General features: G+C 44.7%; 1 protein-coding gene across 1 annotated transcript in view; it reads right to left on the reverse strand.

The window, feature by feature from the left end:
- Window positions 1–19,507, reverse strand: part of SLC25A12 (solute carrier family 25 member 12) — a 182,115-nt gene that overhangs the window by 49,352 nt on the left and 113,256 nt on the right. The window lies entirely within an intron of this gene.

Below are 19,507 nucleotides of genomic sequence, written 5' to 3' on the forward strand. Positions count from 1 at the left end.
GGATGAGAAAAAGTGGCCACCAGAGAGTCACAACTACTAACCCTACAGCTCAGCTTATTGGACTAGATGTCACCAGAAACTTGGAAAAAAAAGTTATTTTAGGAGAGTGAGGGCCATGTATATCAGTTCTTCATTCTTTTTTCACCGATAGCCAACTATGATTCCAGAACAACTGATGGCTCTGCACCGCTACAGTCTATATAGGCTATGTTCAGCTTTTAAATCCTCAGCATCAAAGTACATGAATAGTGATGAGCGAACGTGCTTGGATAAGGTGTTATCCGCCATGCTTGGGTGCTAATCATATGTCTTCAGCCTGATTGAATACTATGTCCGAGTCCCCGCGGCTGCATGTCTCCCTGCTGTTCAACAGCCGCAACATATGCAGGGATTTCCTATTAGTTACGCATGTGTTGTGCCTGTCTAACAGCCGCGAGACATGCAGCTGCGGGGACTCGGACATATTATTCGAGCACGCTGAAGACATTTGGTTAGCGCCCGAGCATGCTCCGATAACCCTTAACCAAGCACGTATCATCACTACATCACTAATCATGATGTCTACAATACATAGGACAATAAAAAAAGAAAATCCCATTTTATTTCCCATTGTATTACTAGAACATAATCTCATCTTTGAAGAATAATCGTGAAGGTTTTCAACAATTAGAACATTTCTCATGAACATTCCCATTACAACTAACTATGATAATAACATCCAGAATACAGATCACGGATCAGGCACAGAAGTTCTGTCTGACTACCTGGTTATTTAACCCTCCCTCCCTTCCTCCAGGTTAACAAATGATGGACAGGGCGTGAGTAGGAGGATGCATTTTGTCATTGTAAGAGGAAAAGCATAATCCGGATTAACGTTAATGTGGAAGTAGACAATATAGGGTTCAGCAGGGACGTTTATAACCCTTACGTGGTTGTAGTGAAGGATTAGAATAAAAATGTACATTTTCTTTATCGGGTGAGAACAAAGGCATATACAGAGCTGCAAGTCATTGAAGATGGAAATTTGAATTTACACAGTGATACTTTTATAATTCTCAGGACTGACATTTCTTTATAGAGTAACTGTCATTTTATTCGTTTTTATATTTTTTCTTCATAAATCAATAGTGCGTGTGAAACTAAGTAAATTTGTAATATATCTTAGCACAGAAATCTGCTTCTTTCTGTGCAAGGTCTGATCAGTCACTTTAAAAAAATTTACATTAAAGGGTAAAATCTTTCAGTGATTACAGATGTTCCCATTAAGCTGGAGTCACACACAACGTATAAAAATACGGTCTGTATTTTACGGTCGTAATATGCAAATGTTCTCTGAACTGTGATCCGTATGTCATCCATTGGCAAAGCATGGCTGCGTTTTTTGCGCATGTAAGCATCCGTATGCTGAGATTTTCTCGCCAGCTTGCAAAATGGACATATAATGGAGCCCTATGACAGGTTAAAACACAAACAAAAGAATAGATATATACACATAGAATACACACACATATTATATATACATATATATCTAATATATAAAGCTCAATGTATGTATGTATGTATGTATGTATGTATGTATGTATGTATGTATGTATGTATGTATGTCCGGGATTGGCATCTGCACCGTCGCAGCTACAGCCACAAAATTTTGCACAGTCACACGTCTGGTCCCCGAGAGCGTCATAGGATATGTTGTGAGGCGAAATTTTAACCCTGCGCGTTCCAATTCACCAACAATTTTGCCCCTAGGTACATAATGGGGAAAAAATGTATGTATGTATGTATGTGTGTAAGTCCGGGATTGGCATGTGCACCGTCGCAGCTACAGCCACAAAATTTTGCACAGTCACACGTCTGGACCCCGAGAGCATCATAGGCTATGCTGTGAGGCGAAATTTTAATCCTGCGCATTCCAATTCATCAAACAAATTTGCCTATTATTCTTATCATTTCTATGGTGTTATCGTCCTTCTGTAAAGCTGGAAATAACACAATTTATTACCGTGCCAACACAGACCACCCTCTGACACAGACTGCAGGGGGAACCCAGTATCACACAGGATAGGATTAGATACACGGCTCAGCAGTCAGTATCACACAGGATAGGATTAGATACACAGCTCAGCAGGCAGTATCACACAGAATAGTATTAGACAGACGGCTCAGCAGAAAGTATCACCCAGAATACACCTCCAGTTTCCAGCTCAAACAGAATAGGATTAGATACACGGCTCAGCAGTCAGTATCACACTCAGTATCACACAGGATAGGATTAGATACACGGCTCAGCAGTCAGTATCACACAGGATAGGATTAGATACACGGCTGAGCAGTCAGTAACACACAACAGGATTAGATACACAGCTCAGCAGAAAGTATCACACAGGAGAGGATTAGGTACACAGCTCAGCAGACATTATCACACAGGATAGGGTTAGATACACAGCTCAGAAACAGGATGTGCCAAAGGAGAGGACATTTTCATTCCAAGAATTCCACTCATTCCATCTGATTTGTTTTTTTATTTTAAACGCCTCCAGTTTCCAGTTCAACTGCTATTTGAATTTTGCAATGTCCATTAACAATGCTCAGGGACAGTCCTTGAAAGTAGTAGGGATCAATTTGAAATCTCCATGCTTTTCTCATGGTCAAGTTTGAGTTGGAATTGCCAAAAATCTGTTCATCTTTGCACCGAAAGGAAAAACCAAAAATGTTGTTTATCAAAAGGCTCTTGAATGAGTTGAAAATAAAATACTATCAATACTTGGGTAATCGTTTAGTTAATTTGTGTTGCAAATCTGCAGTGTTGAATATATGATGTGAAATGTTTTTATGTGCAATATAATCATTATAATTTGTTATAACTAACCACAGTTGGTTACTATGCCCAGGCAACGCTGGGCTCTTCAGCTAATTATATATATATATATATATATATATATATATATATATATATATATATATATATATATATATACACACACACACATACTGTAGGGATGTGACTCGCTCAGGTGCAGCGGGAGACAATCATGAGGCAGGTTCTTCCCAAAGTTCATAAGGTTTATTTGCTCCATAAACCATAGACAGCATAACACTGAAATGTAACCTTCTCTTCAGGCAAAGGAACAGAAATGTCCGTGGCTTCAGACTCGGACTGAGAGTCTCAGCACATGCTGGGAGCTGTAGTCCTCCCCATATACACTCTCTGTAGTGTCCCACCTGGACACATGGAAGTCTGTCCACACTCTGACAGACTCTCTCCACACTCTCACATGTGCCAAACACCTCAATTACATAGCCCTGTAACCACACCCAAAGGGGATCACATGGCTATGACATCACCAAAGGTTGTATAGACACACAGGCTTCCCTGACACAGTGTAACAGAAAGATCAGCAGTACCTCTGCTGATCAATACACCCTGGAGCCTGCATCCCAAGGCCACCCACCTTGAGACCCACAATGGTCATTTAGGACCCTGCTCCTGTTACCACACTGAATGTGCCTGTACACCCGTCCTGGGACACCCACACAGCGCCCCCTAGCCGACACAGTGGTAACTACACCACATACCTCCCCCCTCTGTTCAAACTTGTGGGGTTGAACACATGACATCACCCAGGTATCTTGAGACCTGGCACCCATGTCACCTTGCCCTACAAGTCGAGAGGACCATCTCCGTCTGTTTTGGTAGTCAAACTGCCTCATATTCACGTTAGGCCTCCCCCGCCCCCAGCGGTCAGTATCTCGGCCTTGGGCTTTGGCCTTCCCGTCAACGTCCGTCAGTGTGATCAGACACTCTTTAGTCTCCACCTGTTTGCAGTGCGCTCCGTCACCCGACCTTTCTCTCACCGGCCGGCTCTCCCAGTTCACACTGTCATGAGTCCCACGTCCAGCTGGGCCAACTGGCTGGTCTGAGTCTGACCCTCTGTCACTATGTCCACCACCGGGTCTCGTGCCTATGTTACTACGATTAGAACGGCCACTTGCGGACTCTAGACGTTCTTGCCTTCGACTACCTGTCCTTTCATTCCTTGGAGGATCCCTTCGGGTCTTTACAACTTGGGTTGGAGGTGGACGCCACCTGACGTTCTGTATCTGCTTATTCATCTGCAGCCGATCCTGTCTTAGCTGCTCAATCTCCTTCAGGTACGCTACCCGATATTCCAGGAGCAAGCAAAGCTTCCCAATGCTTTCCACCGAACCAACCACAATGACAGGAACCATGTCATCTTCAATAACGACTTGGATTTCACCAGCAGGTGGGATCCTCACTCTCTTCACACAGGATCGATTCACCATCTCCTGCATCACCTTTCCAAGTCTGCCAACGACTTTCCCCACCAGATTTCTGGGTACCGGAATTATGTCTTCCACAAAGCCCAGCCGACTTTGTGCTTCCCTTGCAAGCTCCAGACGTCGAGCGGCTTTCCTATTACGCTCCACGAGCATCTGTTTCGTGCGGAGACATTGTAGGTGCATCTCCTTCAGGATAGCCACCCTTCTCTCTGTGTCTTCCGTTTCTGCCAGTATCACCAACTGGTCTGTTTCTGGTGCCCAGCTCACACTATAGGCCTTTACTGCCTTTTTAAAGGTCTCATGCACACCTTCGCTGGCACACGCTTCTCGCACGTCTTCGGGTACCTCCATCACGCACTTGAAGGTCATGGACTTGCTCTCATCCTGGACAGATGGCTCTGGGTTCCCCACGGACACTTCCCTCAAGGTATCTGCCAAGACCGGGTGACTGTCTTGTGCAGCTCTTGGCTCACCATCTTCCTGAGATTTACAGTCTTCAGGACCCTTTTCCAAGATGGGATTTGGCAGTTCCGCCTTGCTATCAGTTGGGCACGGCCGCTGTACGTCTTCGCCCATCCACTTCTTCTGCAGAAGACCTTTTACTACTCCACTGAGTTCTTGCAGAACTTTATCTCGCTCCTCTGCCAGGTAGCGATGCTGATCCTCTCTCCTGAGAATCTCCTGTTGATGCTTCTCTTGGGCCTCTCTGAGCACCTCCATATCTTCCAACAGGGTCTTGTTCATGGTTTTACATGCTGACAGGTGACCTCTGAGCTCAGAGACTTCCTTCTCCAGCTCATCCACTCTGTGCTCAGCTGCTTGCCTTAGGACTCTTTCCCGTTCGACACGTTCTGTTACAGTCTCCTTTATCAGCTGTATCTCATGATCTTGTTCTCTTTTGGCCAGCACGTGTCTCACCACTACCTCTTTAATTATATCATCAAAGGGTACCACTGGGTCAGTCACACCAGTCGAGTGAACCCTCCAGTTACCGTCCAGCACCAATGTGTCTAGTCCAGTAGTCTCATCTCCCAGCCCACCATCTGTCTTATCACGAGACGTCAGGTCCATCACTTGGGCAGATGTACTTCTTCCTCTGGTCAGTTCTACCTCTGACCTGTCCATGTCAGGAGCCGTCACTGTCTCAGTGTCCGCTTGCCCCACAGTCAAAGCATCTCCATCGTCAGACCAAACGTCATTAAACAAAAGAAAGTCCCGGCCCCTCTCCCAGGCATAGACTAAGTCCCGTGGTATTCCTCTACCTTGGCACTCACCACCTTTGGTCCCCTCAAACACTACTCTGTCTACTGCATAGTTCACCGTGACCCCGTGTTTACAGCGATCCCTGACGTTTTTCTCGGTCAGAGAGAAAACGAGAGGCGTTCCTGTCAGAGTCACCTGACTCTCTGAGTCCAGCCGACCAAAGGCTCCTTCCCGGTGCAGCATCACTGTACACATCTGTGGCCCGTCATTACTACCTGGAAAGGATATTCCACATTCTGAAAAAGACCTGCACATACACTGCGGTACTCCAGACGTACCTACTGAGTCACCTAGTGCTGTCACTTCTTCAAACTTGGCCCCTTTCTGGACCACCACCCCGCTTTGGGTTGCCACTCCAATTTGGGTCACCGCCCCCTTTCGGGACTCCACCCCCTTTTGGGTTACCACTCCAATTTGGGTCACCTCCCCCTTTTGTGACTCCACCCCTTTTTGGGTTACCACTCTAATTTGGGTCACCGCCCCCTTTTGGGACTTCCCCATGTCCGTTCTGCAGAACTTCTTATGCCACAGTTCACACAGTACAGTTTGTCTCTCACGATACCACACAAGTCTTTGCTGGCACCACCACAGCTCCTGCTGTCACTGATCACCGGCACCTCCGGCTGCTGTTCACACACATACACAGCGGCTGGTGTCACTGCAGCTCCTGCTGCGCCATCTTCGTGGACCCGCCGATCCACCGGAAGCCGCTTGTCACCTTCGTAACCCCGCCGGGTTACTGGAAGCCGCTTGTCACCCTCAAAGATAGAAAAGCCACAAAAGTGCGCCCATAGGGCCTTACCAGTGCAGGTATATTGGGTTATGCAGCAATAATACAGGGTACTCACCCTTAATAGTTGTGTAAAGCCACAACTGCTGTATCCGCTTAGTCACATGCAATAAAGCTGCAGCAGGATGGTGTAGACAGACAGCGTCTGCTACCAATGCTCCCAGGGCAGATCCCTTAAAGAAAACACCAGGTCCCTGTGCTGCGAGACCTTCGTGACCCCACTGAGCCACAGCAAGCACCTTCAGGTTTTGCAGAGGAAAAGAAAAAAAAAAGAAAAAAAACACATGCACAGTCTCTCACATGTCCTGTTCGTGTGCCACTCAGGACGTACCGTCTCCACCTGAGACCGTCCAACACACAGGGCACACCGGGTGCTATTCAGGGAGCCGACCCTCCTCCCAGGGTCTCCCAACACACCAGCCTCACCAGGTCCAGGGGCTCAGCGGGTGCTCTTCAGGACATCCGTCTCCGCCTGAGACTGCCCAACACACGCCTCACCAGGTCCAAGGTCATAGCACGTGTTCCAGGGATCCGATTCCTCTCCCAGAACCTCCCAACACTGACCCTCCAGGACCTTGCTCACTGACCCCTCCAGGAACACAGTCTCTCACTGACCCAGGTCAGTGCAACACAGACTCCTGTCTGTTACCTGTGTCGGCCACACAGGTTCCTGGACGCCTCTTCTCCTCCAGAGGTATCCCACAAATTTTAATACAGTCACTTTCTCTGACCTCGGTCAGTAATACTCACGGTTGTCAGACCGTCTGCTCTCCTGGCTCAGAATCGCCAGCGCTGCCACACGCGCTTCTGGGAGTCGCTGCCCGCAGTCTGTCACCAATTGTAGGGATGTGACTCGCTCAGGTGCAGCGGGAGACAAACATGAGGCACGTTCTTCCCAAAGTTCATAAGGTTTATTTCTCCATAAACCATAGACAGCATAACACTGAAATGTAACCTTCACTTCAGGCAAAGGAACAGAAATGTCCGTGGCTTCAGACTCGGACTGAGAGTCTCAGCACATGCTGGGAGCTGTAGTCCTCCCCATATACACTCTCTGTAGTGTCCCACCTGGACACATGGAAGTCTGTCCACACTCTGACAGACTCTCTCCACACTCTCACATGTGCCAAACACCTCAATTACATAGCCCTGTAACCACACCCAAAGGGGATCACATGGCTATGACATCACCAAAGGTTGTATAGACACACAGGCTTCCCTGACACAGTGTAACAGAAAGATCAGCAGTACCTCTGCTGATCAATACACCCTGGAGCCTGCATCCCAAGGCCACCCACCTTGAGACCCACAATGGTCATTTAGGACCCTGCTCCTGTTACCACACTGAATGTGCCTGTACACCCGTCCTGGGACACCCACACAGCGCCCCCTAGCCGACACAGTGGTAACTACACCACAATACATACATACATACATACATACATACATACATACATACACACACACACACACACACACACAGTGTAGACCAAAAGTTTGAACACACCTTCTCATTCAAAGAGTTTTCTTTATTTTCATGACTGAAAATTGTAGATTCACTCTGAAGGCATCAGAACTATGAGTTAACACATGTGGAAATATATAATTAACAAAAAAGTGTGAAACAACTGAAAATATGTCTTATATTCTAGGTTCTTCAAAGTAGCCAACTTTTGCTTTGATTACTGCTTTGCACACTCTTGGCATTCTCTTGATGAGCTTCAAGAGGTAGTCACAGGAAATGGTCTTCCAACAGTCTTGAAGGAGTTCTAGAGATGCTTAGCACTTGTTGGCTCTTTTGCCTTTACTCTGCAGTCCAGCTCACCCCAAACCATCTCGATTGGGTTCAGGTCTGGTGACTGTGGAGGCCAGGTCATCTGGCGTAGCGCCCCATCACTCTCCTTCTTGGTCAGATAGCCCTTACACAGCCTGGAGGTGTGTTTGGGGTCGTTGTTCTGTTGAAAAATAAATGATGGTCCAACTAAATGCAAACCGGATGGAATAGCATGCCGCTGCAAGATGCTGTGGTAGCCATGCTGGTTCAGTATACCTTCAATTTTGAATAAATCCCCAACAGTGTCACCAGCAAAGCACCATCACACCTCCTCCTCCATGCTTCACGGTGGGAACCAGGCATGTAGAGTCCATCCGTTCACCTTTTCTGCGTCGCACAGACACGGTGGTTGGAACCAAAGATCTCAAATTTGGACTCATCAGACCAAAGCACAGATTTCCACTGGTCTAATGTCCATTCCTTGTGTTCTTTAGCCCAAACAAGTCTCCTCTGCTTGTTGCCTGTCCTTAGCAGTGGTTTCCTAGCAGCTATTTTACCATGAAGGCCTGCTGCACAAAGTCTCCTCTTAACAGTTGCTGCTAGAACCTGTGTGACCTGGTCTCTAATCTAAGCTTCTGTTAACCTGCGATTTCTGAGGCTGGTGACTCGGATGAACTTATCCTCCGCAGCGGAGGTGACTCTTGGTCTTCCTTTCCTGGGGCGGTCCTCATGTGAGCCAGTTTCTTTGTAGCGCTTGATGGTTTTTGCCACTGCACTTGGGGACACTTTCAAAGTTTTCCCAATTTTTCGGACTGACTGACCTTCATTTCTTTAAGTAATGATGGCCACTCGTTTTTCTTTACTTAGCGGCTTTTTTCTTGCCATAATACAAATTCTAACAGTCTAATCAGTAGGACTATCAGCTGTGTATCCACCAGACTTCTGCACAACACAACTGATGGTCCCAACCCCATTTATAAGGCAAGAAATCCCACTTATTAAACCTGACAGGGCACACCTGTGAGGTGAAAACCATTTCCGGTGACTACCTCTTGAAGCTCATCAAGAGAATGCCAAGAATGCCATGAAAATAAAGAAAACTCTTTGAATGAGGCGTGTCCAAACTTTTGGCCTGCACTGTATATTATATACACACACACATATACATACATATACACACACACATATACTGTATATACACATATACATACAAACATGCACATATGTCATTGAGACTCACACATATATATATATATATATATATATATATATATATATATATATTTCATTTCATAGAGTTCTACATAGCAGAATAGCCACTAAATCGATTGTTGGCTTCTATAAAATTATTACAAAACCCGACATGAAATGACACATGGTTTACATACAGTAAACCATTTCACTTAATTTAGTTTTTTTCTATGTCTTTGACTAATAATTAGATTAGGGTATGTGTGTAAAATTTGGGAAATGTAGGTGTTAAATTAAGGGGTTAATTCATTGAAAAAAAATTGTGTGGGCTCCCGCGGTAATTTCTCCGCCAGAGAGGGAAAGCCAGTGAGTGAGGGCCGATATTAATAGCCTAGAGAGGGACCATTGTTTTTGCTCCCCCCTGGCTAAAAAAATCTGCCCCCAGCCACCCCAGACAAGGCGCATCTATAGATGTGCCTTTACTGGTACTTAGCCTCTCCATTGCCTTTAGCGGCTATTCTGCTATGCAGAACTCTATGAAATATAAATGTGTGTGTGTGTCTCAATGACATGTGTATATGTATTCTATGTGTCTATATCTATTTCTATTCTTTATTAAACATGTCAGTGTAATTTTACTGTATCACAAAATGAATTGCCGGCTTTTGTTAAAGGACACTGGTGCGTATTTCTCACATGTCTTGTCTGTGTGTAATCCGTAGTTTTCTTGTTCCCATAGACTTGCATTGGCGTATTTTTGGAAGAATACGCTGACAATCGCAGCATGCTGCAAATTTCTCAGCCCGTAAAATACGGGCGAGAAAAAAAATTAAAAAAAAATAAAATCGGCTGAAGGGAGCTACCCCATAGATTAACACTGGTCAGAGTGCAATGCGTTGATTTTGCGCTTCGCACTTGTCCGTATTTCTCGCTAGTGTGACTCCGGCCTTAATGAGAGAAATGACAGTTGGTGCTCATAAAGTTTTATGGAGGACTGTATCAAACATTTCAGAAGAAAGTGCAGCAGAATGTCTGTGTCTGCCTCTAGCTCCTCTCTCTTTCTCCAACTGTCATCTTCTATCTCAAAAAGTTGATTTATCCGGGGACTTTAATATCGATTACTTAGCCTTATTATGGGTCATCAACGTTAGATTGGTAAAGATCTGATTAACACCCCCAAAATCAGAGGATTTAAGGGACCCTGGTACCAAACTAAGGCCGGGGTCACACTAGCATATCACATGCGAGTCTAAGTGCTCTGTGCTCCGGTCCTCTTGCATAACAGGATTGCAGCACAGGTGCTGAGAAGACGGAAAAAGTAATTAGACAATAGCAGAACCTAATTCAGTTTTTTCCCCCTAAATAATGCATATTAAAAAAAAAGTGTTTGTCAGCATAAAGTGACTGCTCAAGCCAAGCACAGGCGCTCAAGTGCACCATGGCGTAATCCAATAGTTCAGTGCACCTTGCCACTTGTTTGCCATCTGTGTCTGCCCTCTTCCGGTTCCTTTAGGCTATGTGCCCACGTTGCGTTTTTGAAGCAGAATATTCCTGAGCGGAAAAGCACACCCTCTTCCCGGGAAAACGCATGCGTTTTATGAAGCGCTTTTGTAAGCGTTTTTGACGCTTTTGTTAAGAGTTTTTGCAATACAATTGTTCCTTTTAACATTTACAATTAATGAACATTCTGTGTTTTTTTCTGCTAAGTGTTTCCGCAGCGGAAAAAAACGCACCATTAGTACAACATGTACGGATTCAATTATGATTACATGAGATGTTTTTCTTAAGCGTTTCCGTGGCAGAAATGCGCGTCTAAAACGGCCGCGGAAACGCTTAAAAAAGCAACGTGGGAACACAGCCTTAGGGTATGTGCACACGTTGCGGATTCGTCTGTGGATTTTTCCGCGCAGAATACACAGGTCAATATGCCTACGTTTTACCTGTGGATTTACTGCGGATTTAGTGCAGATTTTGCCTGCGTTTTGACACCTGTGGATTCCTAGAATGGAGCAGGTGTAAAAACGCTGCGGAATCCGCATGCTGACATGCTGCGGAAAATAAACCGTTGCGTTTCCGCGCGGATTTTTCCACAGCATGCGTACAGTGGTTTTTGTTTTCCATAGGATATAATGGTACTGTACGCCGCACAGAAAACTGCTGCGGATCCGCAGGGTCAAATCCGCAACGTGTGCACACACCCTTAGAGAGTTGGAACAGTTAATTAAGGAAGAGAAACAAAATGGTAAACAAGTAGGTGGGAAGGGGCTCTAAATCATTTGGCCACGCCAAGGGTGCACCGAGTGCCTATGCTTGGTTTGAACAGTCATTTTATGCTGATAAACTCAACTTTAAAAAAAGAACAGTTTCATAAGAAGCTTTGAAAAAAAATAATGGACCAGAAAAAAAATATGGTTTCACCATAATACAAAGGGTATACAGACACTTGCTCATTATTCCGATGAGATGTTGCAAACATTAAAAGAAAAAGGGAAAATGTGTTCTAAGCTGAGTTATCACCATTTGTGTATAGTGTGTTATTACAAAAAAAGCAAACAAAAAGCAGCATTCCACCAAACCTAAAACATGTAAAATTATCTGAAAATCCAGGTGACCTACAGAATTGCACTTTTCCTATAGATACGTCCATTACATCGTCACAAGTGGGAATCTGCGAGGAGTAAGTGACATTGCCGGTGAATACCGATTTCCTGGCTTCCATTCACGGAGCATATAAATAACAAATCACTGACGTACCAAGGACAAGAGAGGGATGAGCCGATCCTTTTAACATTTACCAAGCGGAAACCAGCCAATGGTTAATGAAACTGCCTCCATTTCCATCCCCATGTCAGTAATTTAAAAGACTTCTGTGTAGGAGAAAGGTAGTTATTAGATGCAAGGGGAGTTGAAGAGAATACAAAGAGAGCGATCCTCCCTCCATGGTCTGTGAACCGTTCTATGAGAACTCCCACTGAATATTATGAGGGAGACAAGTCACAAAAGTGCGCTCATACCCCTTCTCATCTCCTGTACGACCCCAACGGACCCCTTCTGTACCAGAAGTCAAGAATACGTTATCATATACCCAGTGAGCATAGACGGGACAGAGAAAGCAAATATCTCAGGTGCTCAATGCTTCATATAAAAAATTATGGGCAGTATGGAGGCTCAGTGGTTAGCACAGTATGGTGGCTCAGTGGTTAGCACAGTATGGTGGCTCAGTGGTTAGCACAGTATGGTGGATCAGTGGTTAGCACTGTACGGTGGTTCAGTGGTTAGCACTGCATGGTGGATCAGTGGTTAGCACAGTATGGTGGCTCAGTGGTTAGCAATTTATGGTGGATCAGTGGTTAGCACTGTACGGTGGTTCAGTGGTTAGCACTGCATGGTGGATCAGTGGTTAGCACTTTATGGTGGCTCAGTGGTTAGCACTGTACGGTGGCTCAGTGGTTAGCACTTCATGGTGGCTCAGTGGTTAGCCCTGTAGTGGCTCAGTGGTTAGCACCGTACAGTGGCTCAGTGGCTAGCACCTAGCACCGTACAATGGCTCAGTGGTTAGCACCGTACAGTGGCTCAGTGGTTAGCACTGTACGGTGGCTCAGTGGTTATGCTACTTTGCAGCACTGGGGTCAAATCCCACTAAGGACAACATCTGTAAAGAGTTTTCATCTTCTTCCCGTGTTGGCGCGAGTTTCCTCCAGGTTCTCAGATTTCCTCCCATACCCTAAAGACTGATAGGGAATATAGATTGTGAGCCCCAATGGGGACAGTAATGACAATATCTGTAAAGCACCTCGGAACATGATGGCGCTATATAAGCAATGCATAATAATAATGATATACGAACTACCAAGGATAATTGATGTTCTCTCGTTAACGGCTCACTCAGATAGTTTGCCTCACGTACAAGAAAAATGGAACGCGTTTCATCAGTGTTTTTGATCAGAGTTTGATCAGTTTTTCTTGGACGAGAACAAAAAAGAAAAAGTTTCTCCAAGTTCCTCTATCAAACAGATGGCATCTGGGTGCCGTCTGATTTTTTTTTTACCCATTTTTTTGCATTATCAATTGGATCCGACGCTCGGAACAATATCAGACAACTCTCCGCAATTTTGCATAATGCACTTGGTTCGTCTAAAAAAAAATTGGACATGTGAACAGCCCCATTGACTGACAAAGGCATGAGTTCTATTTGGGAAAAACATGAGTTGAACTCATACATGAGAAACGAAAGACTGAATGAGGCCTAAAGGAGATGCCCAAAGTATTTTAGCACAAGCTGCAGTTTCCAGCCCTCTCTCTGACCACAGAAATATGCATGTCCAATTTATCCAAAAGTGCAATACAAGGGCAGTTTCACACGTCCAGATAATTCCGGTACCGGAGCTGTCTGTGTGCATTCGTATGTCCATGTGTACCATCCGTGTGTCTGTGTTTTTGAAAAGTTATTTTCAATGTTAACCCTTTGACTTTTAAAAACGCACACGGACAGCATCCGTGTGCGGTACGTGTTTACACGGACCCGTTGACTTGTATGGGTCCGTGTGATCCGTGCTGTTGCACAAAAACGGACATGTCTGTGTGTTTTGCACACGGACACACAGTCCGTGAAAACACGCTGACATCTGCATAGACATATTCATTCAAATGTGTCTACGTGTGTCAGTGTCTCCGGTACGTGAGAAAACTGTCACTACATGTACTGGAGACACTGACGTGTGAAACTGCCCTAAAATGTATTGTAGTGTCACTTTGTGCTAATAAAAGTAATTTAATATATGTTAAAAATTGCACATTTCCTGTTTTCCCTTTTAATTTTTCCCTGATCTGTAAAAATAAATAAATAATTAAAAGGACATAATGAAAAAAGTTGCAAAAATTATTTTAGTAACCCAAAATTTTTTTTTAAAGCAGAACATATAAACAATAAACTAAAATCTGAAGGTGTCCGCTCAGATCTCAAACCTGGCATCTCCATTTCTGATTAGAAATCTGATAGCACGCAACCCAATGTTATATTATGCATCCAAGAATCTGATTGCAAGCATCTATACAAGTCTATGGGTGTGTGTGAAACATTGGGATGCACTCAGATGTAACCTGAGTGCAGTCTGATTATTGCGGACGCCTGAAATGGAGGAGATGGAGAAACGTGTCAAGTTTTGCAGTGTTCTGAGAAACCCGTTTTTTTCCCCTGGGTTACCTGGTATGCAAAAAATGACTTATGACATGGTATCTTTGTTAAATTATAGTATACTCACATTTGTCAACGTGTTATTTTAGGTGAAAGGGGTTTCCAGAAATCTGTGTTTCAGTTAAGGTACAAATCTGCTGGATGTGAAAATACCCCTAGAACAGAGGCAGTCATACTGCCGCTGCAGCTGGGCCCAGAGGTGGAGGGGAACCCTTGCAGGCAGGCTTTGGGGACAACAGCACGCTACGGTGCCTGTGAATTGGGGGGCCCCCAATGCCAGCGCAGCCGCTCCACCACCCCGTGCTTTATACTGTCTGAAATACTCACCTCTCCTTGTTCCTCCGCAGCTCCGGTCTCTTCCACTTCTTGTGACTCTCTGATGTCTCAGGTCAGAGGACGCGATGACGCCACTACATAACGCCCTCTGTGCTGCATAGTGCAGCAGGTTAGAATATGCTGAGGAGACTGGAGTTGCAGCCAGCAAGGAATGAGGAGAGATGAGTATTTGAATATTTATTTTATTTTATGTATGGATTATTATATGGGGCCCATTCTATATGGAGCATTATACAGAGCCCATTATTCTGTATGGAGCATTATACGGGATTCACTATTCTGTATGGAGCATTATATGGGGTCCATTATTCTGTATGGAGCAATATATGAGGCCCATAATTCTGTATGGAGCATTATATGGGGTCCATTATTCTGTATGAAGCATTACATGGGGCCCATTACTCTGTATGGGGCATTATATGGGGTCTATTATTCTGTATGTAGCATTATATGGGGCTCAATATACTGTATGGAGCACTATGTGGTGCCCATAATACTGTATGGAGTACTATTTAGTGCCCATATTACTGTATGGAGGACTAGGTGGTGCCCATAATACTGTATGGAGGACTAGGTGGTGCCCATAATACTGTATGGAGGACTAGGTGGTGCCCATAACACTGTATGTAGGACTATGTTGTGCCCATAATACTACAGTATTATGGGCCCCACATAGTGCTCCATACAGTAATTTGGGCACCACATAGTGCTCCATACAGTAATATGGGCACCACATAGTGCTCCATGTGGTGCCCAAATTAATGTATGGAGCACTATGTGGGGCCCATAATACTGTATGGAGGCCTAAATAGGAGGAAATCTACTTTTATAAAGGGTACACTGCTGAGGACAGTTTCTACTGGTGGGGTACATTTATCATTCAATACTACAGGTACTGAAACCCTTAAACCTGTGGACCCTCAATCACCTGAATCCCCTCTGCTGTAGGTTACTGTAGAAATTACAATAGATATCACTCATGTAATATAAGAAGTGATATGTTTGGCATTGTTCTATACCTATATTTCTAAAAACATGGCAGAAAAAGAAACAGCCTTACTAACACCAAGTGAGAATACAAAATGCACTAGCAACCAGTGTTGGTTGGGTGAATTGGGGCATCTGTCCTTGTGGGGTGCACCTATATAATGCTGGGCAGGCGCCTGATGTAATAGTGTGGTTGTCATTAATAGGCTACAAGTCGTACACTGTGCATCACAAGTAACAGTATGACAGGTGCCCTATACATGCCTCATTTGTGTGCATTTACTAGGCAGCCACCCCCTTCATAAATTGATAGGTTTGTGAGTGGCTGCTTCCATCAGTACTCAGCACCTGTGCTGCCCCGCCTTTATTATGGGGGTCCGCTTCATCTTGCTAGTGCATTTTGTATTCTGACTTGGCGTTGTTAAGGATGTTTCTTTTTCTGGTATCGTTTTTGAATTAATGTAATTTAGTGAGCTGTTTTTAAACCTTTATATCTCTGCTGTATCTGTGCATCATGAATTGTGGTATGTACTAAAGGGGTCCAATGAGACTCTTACGCCTGGGGCCCATGAAAACCTGAAACCAGCCCTGTGTGTCTGTCTGTGCATGTGTTTATGTATGTGTGTGTATGTAAGTGTTTATGAATGTGTGTATGCATAGGAGTGTGGTATATGTGTGTATTTATATATGTCTGTGTGTGTATGTATACATGCGCGTTTAAAACTATCAAAAGACTGACCGTCACTTACAAACAAAAGTCAGCTGTGTACAGGTGCCAGCTCCATACATTACTAACAAAATAAAGTAGTACTCTGTAGCATGCAAACCTGAAATGTATGAAATGTTAATTGCATTGCTGCTCTAGAAAATAGGAAAAATTGAGAATACTTAGTGCATAAATTGGCCAATTCATGTGTCCCCAGCAGCCAGATAAGGCGATTCTTGTTACTGGGACCTATCCTGTGGGTACTCCTCTCATGAGTTGGTAGCCTACATTTATTCTTTGTTTTGTTAGTTATGCATGTGTGTATGTGTGTGAATATGAGTATGTATGTGTGTGTGTGTGTATGTATGTGCGTGTTTATGTCTATCTGTGTGTGTGTATGTATGTATGTATATGAGTGCATGCAAGTGTGTGCATGTATGTATGTATGTATGTATGTATGTATGTATATACATGATATAGGTGTGTGTGTACATATTTGTTTTTGGTTCATGTATGATACTCTAACTCTAAAGAATAGGAAAATCAACCAGACTCTTTAAAGGGTTATTCACCAAATAGTCAAGTTATCTATGATCCATAGTATCCAACCACTGCCCCCCCCCCCCCCCCGAGATTCTGAGAACATGGGTCTGCAGTCTCGTCCTGAATGGAGCAGAGTTGTGCATGCTCGGCCTCTGCTCTCCATTATCTACAGAGCTGCTGAGCCCCCAGAGATTCTGAGAACAGGGGTCTGCTGTCTCGTCCTGAATGGAGCAGAGTTGTGCATGCTCGGCCTCTGCTCTCCATTATATACAGAGCTGCTGAGCCCCCAGAGATTCTGAGAACAGGGGTCTGCAGTCTCGTCCTGAATGGAGCAGAGTTGTGCATGCTCGGCCTCTGCTCTCCATTATATACAGAGCTGCTGAGCCCCCAGAGATTCTGAGAACAGGGGTCTGCAGTCTCGTCCTGAATGGAGCAGAGTTGTGCAGGCTCGGCCTCTGCTCTCCATTATCTACAGAGCTGCTGAGCCCCCAGAGATTCTGAGAACAGGGGTCTGCTGTCTCGTCCTGAATGGAGCAGAGTTGTGCATGCTCGGCCTCTGCTCTCCATTATCTACAGAGCTGCTGAGCCCCCAGAGATTCTGAGAACAGGGGTCTGCAGTCTCGTCCTGAATGGAGCAGAGTTGTGCATGCTCGGCCTCTGCTCTCCATTATATACAGAGCTGCTGAGCCCCCAGAGATTCTGAGAACAGGGGTCTGCTGTCTCGTCCTGAATGGAGCAGAGTTGTGCATGCTCGGCCTCTGCTCTCCATTATATACAGAGCTGCTGAGCCCCCAGAGATTCTGAGAACAGGGGTCTGCAGTCTCGTCCTGAATGGAGCAGAGTTGTGCAGGCTCGGCCTCTGCTCTCCATTATCTACAGAGCTGCTGAGCCCCCAGAGATTCTGAGAACAGGGGTCTGCTGTCTCGTCCTGAATGGAGCAGAGTTGTGCATGCTCGGCCTCTGCTCTCCATTATCTACAGAGCTGCTGAGCCCCCAGAGATTCTGAGAACAGGGGTCTGCAGTCTCGTCCTGAATGGAGCAGAGTTGTGCATGCTCGGCCTCTGCTCTCCATTATATACAGAGCTGCTGAGCCCCCAGAGATTCTGAGAACAGGGGTCTGCAGTCTCGTCCTGAATGGAGCAGAGTTGTGCATGCTCAGCCTCTCTGTGCCATTATCTATAGAATGGCCATTTCCATCAGTTACATAGACAATGTATAGAGCAGAAGTCAGGCATGCGCCCCTCCAATCTATTCATGGCTGAACTGCAAAGACCTGTTCTCAGGATTGCTGTGGGTCAGTCCCTCAAAAGTCAGTAAATTATCCTTTATCATTGTGATTGGGGATAACTTGATTTATCTGAGGAATAACCCTTTATCAGACACCAGATGGTATACATACCAGACATATAATATAAAACAAAAAAAATATACATGGTTGGGCTCAGTAAAATCGAATCCTAACGCAGATATATATTTCCATCTCAGTAACAAAAATAAATATAAATATATTTTTAGAGGTGTAGAGCCCAAATAGAACTTTTGCTATGGTGCCCTGTGATTTCTATGTATGCCCCTGCTTGCAGAGCGGTGATAATGAGGGCAATCAGGCCTGTTGCTCAATAGCCCAAGGCTCCGGGGTTCCCATGGCCAGATTGTCCTCATCATAGGCGTCATGCTGGGCAGGGACGGGGGCCAAGACATATTTCTTGCACAGGGGCCCCAAGTGTCAGTGTCCGCCCCTGCCCTATAGTATTACTTATGTTATTATGTCTGTTTGCCCTAATGGGCTTATGGTATGCGGTGACTTAGAGACGACAACCCCTTTAAAATAGATCATGAACTAAATGCTCAAACACTGCACGGATTTCATCTTTTTTTTTTATTCAATTGCATTACAATATACCATTGTATAAACTGAGATAATGGCAGTTTGTTTAAAAAAAGTTTAATATTATAGCACCCCGTATTTATAAATAGATTATTATAACACATAATTAAAAACTACAGTAAATAGCTTACAATGTATATTTAATTAATGGTGCACTTAATGCTATAGTCACTAATATTATCCAAAACTATTAAAGCTTAGAAAACAAAATAAGACTTTGTATTCATTATTCCCACTTCCACCCGATACATTCACATCTGAGCACACTGGGTTACATAGCGTTCTGCAGCTTTTCAAGCACTCCCACGCCATCCATTACCGCTGCTCTGTAGAACACAGCCAGTGTAGTCTGCACTCTATTGTCATCGCCACAACTGCCGATGTTGCAAGGCATAACAATGAATGTTTCCTTTAAATGCACCTTAAGAGATGCGCGGTACACACTCCAATCATTTCTAAATATAGTGAGCATTATAGCACAGTTCAGAATTAGTTTTGTGCATTTGTGAAGAACATCGACCTTAAAGAGCGAG

The sequence above is a fragment of the Dendrobates tinctorius genome, unplaced genomic scaffold, assembly GCF_039654945.1.
Source record: "Dendrobates tinctorius isolate UK_male_01 unplaced genomic scaffold, ASM3965494v1 ptg000143l, whole genome shotgun sequence".
Lineage (NCBI taxonomy): Eukaryota > Metazoa > Chordata > Amphibia > Anura > Dendrobatidae > Dendrobates > Dendrobates tinctorius.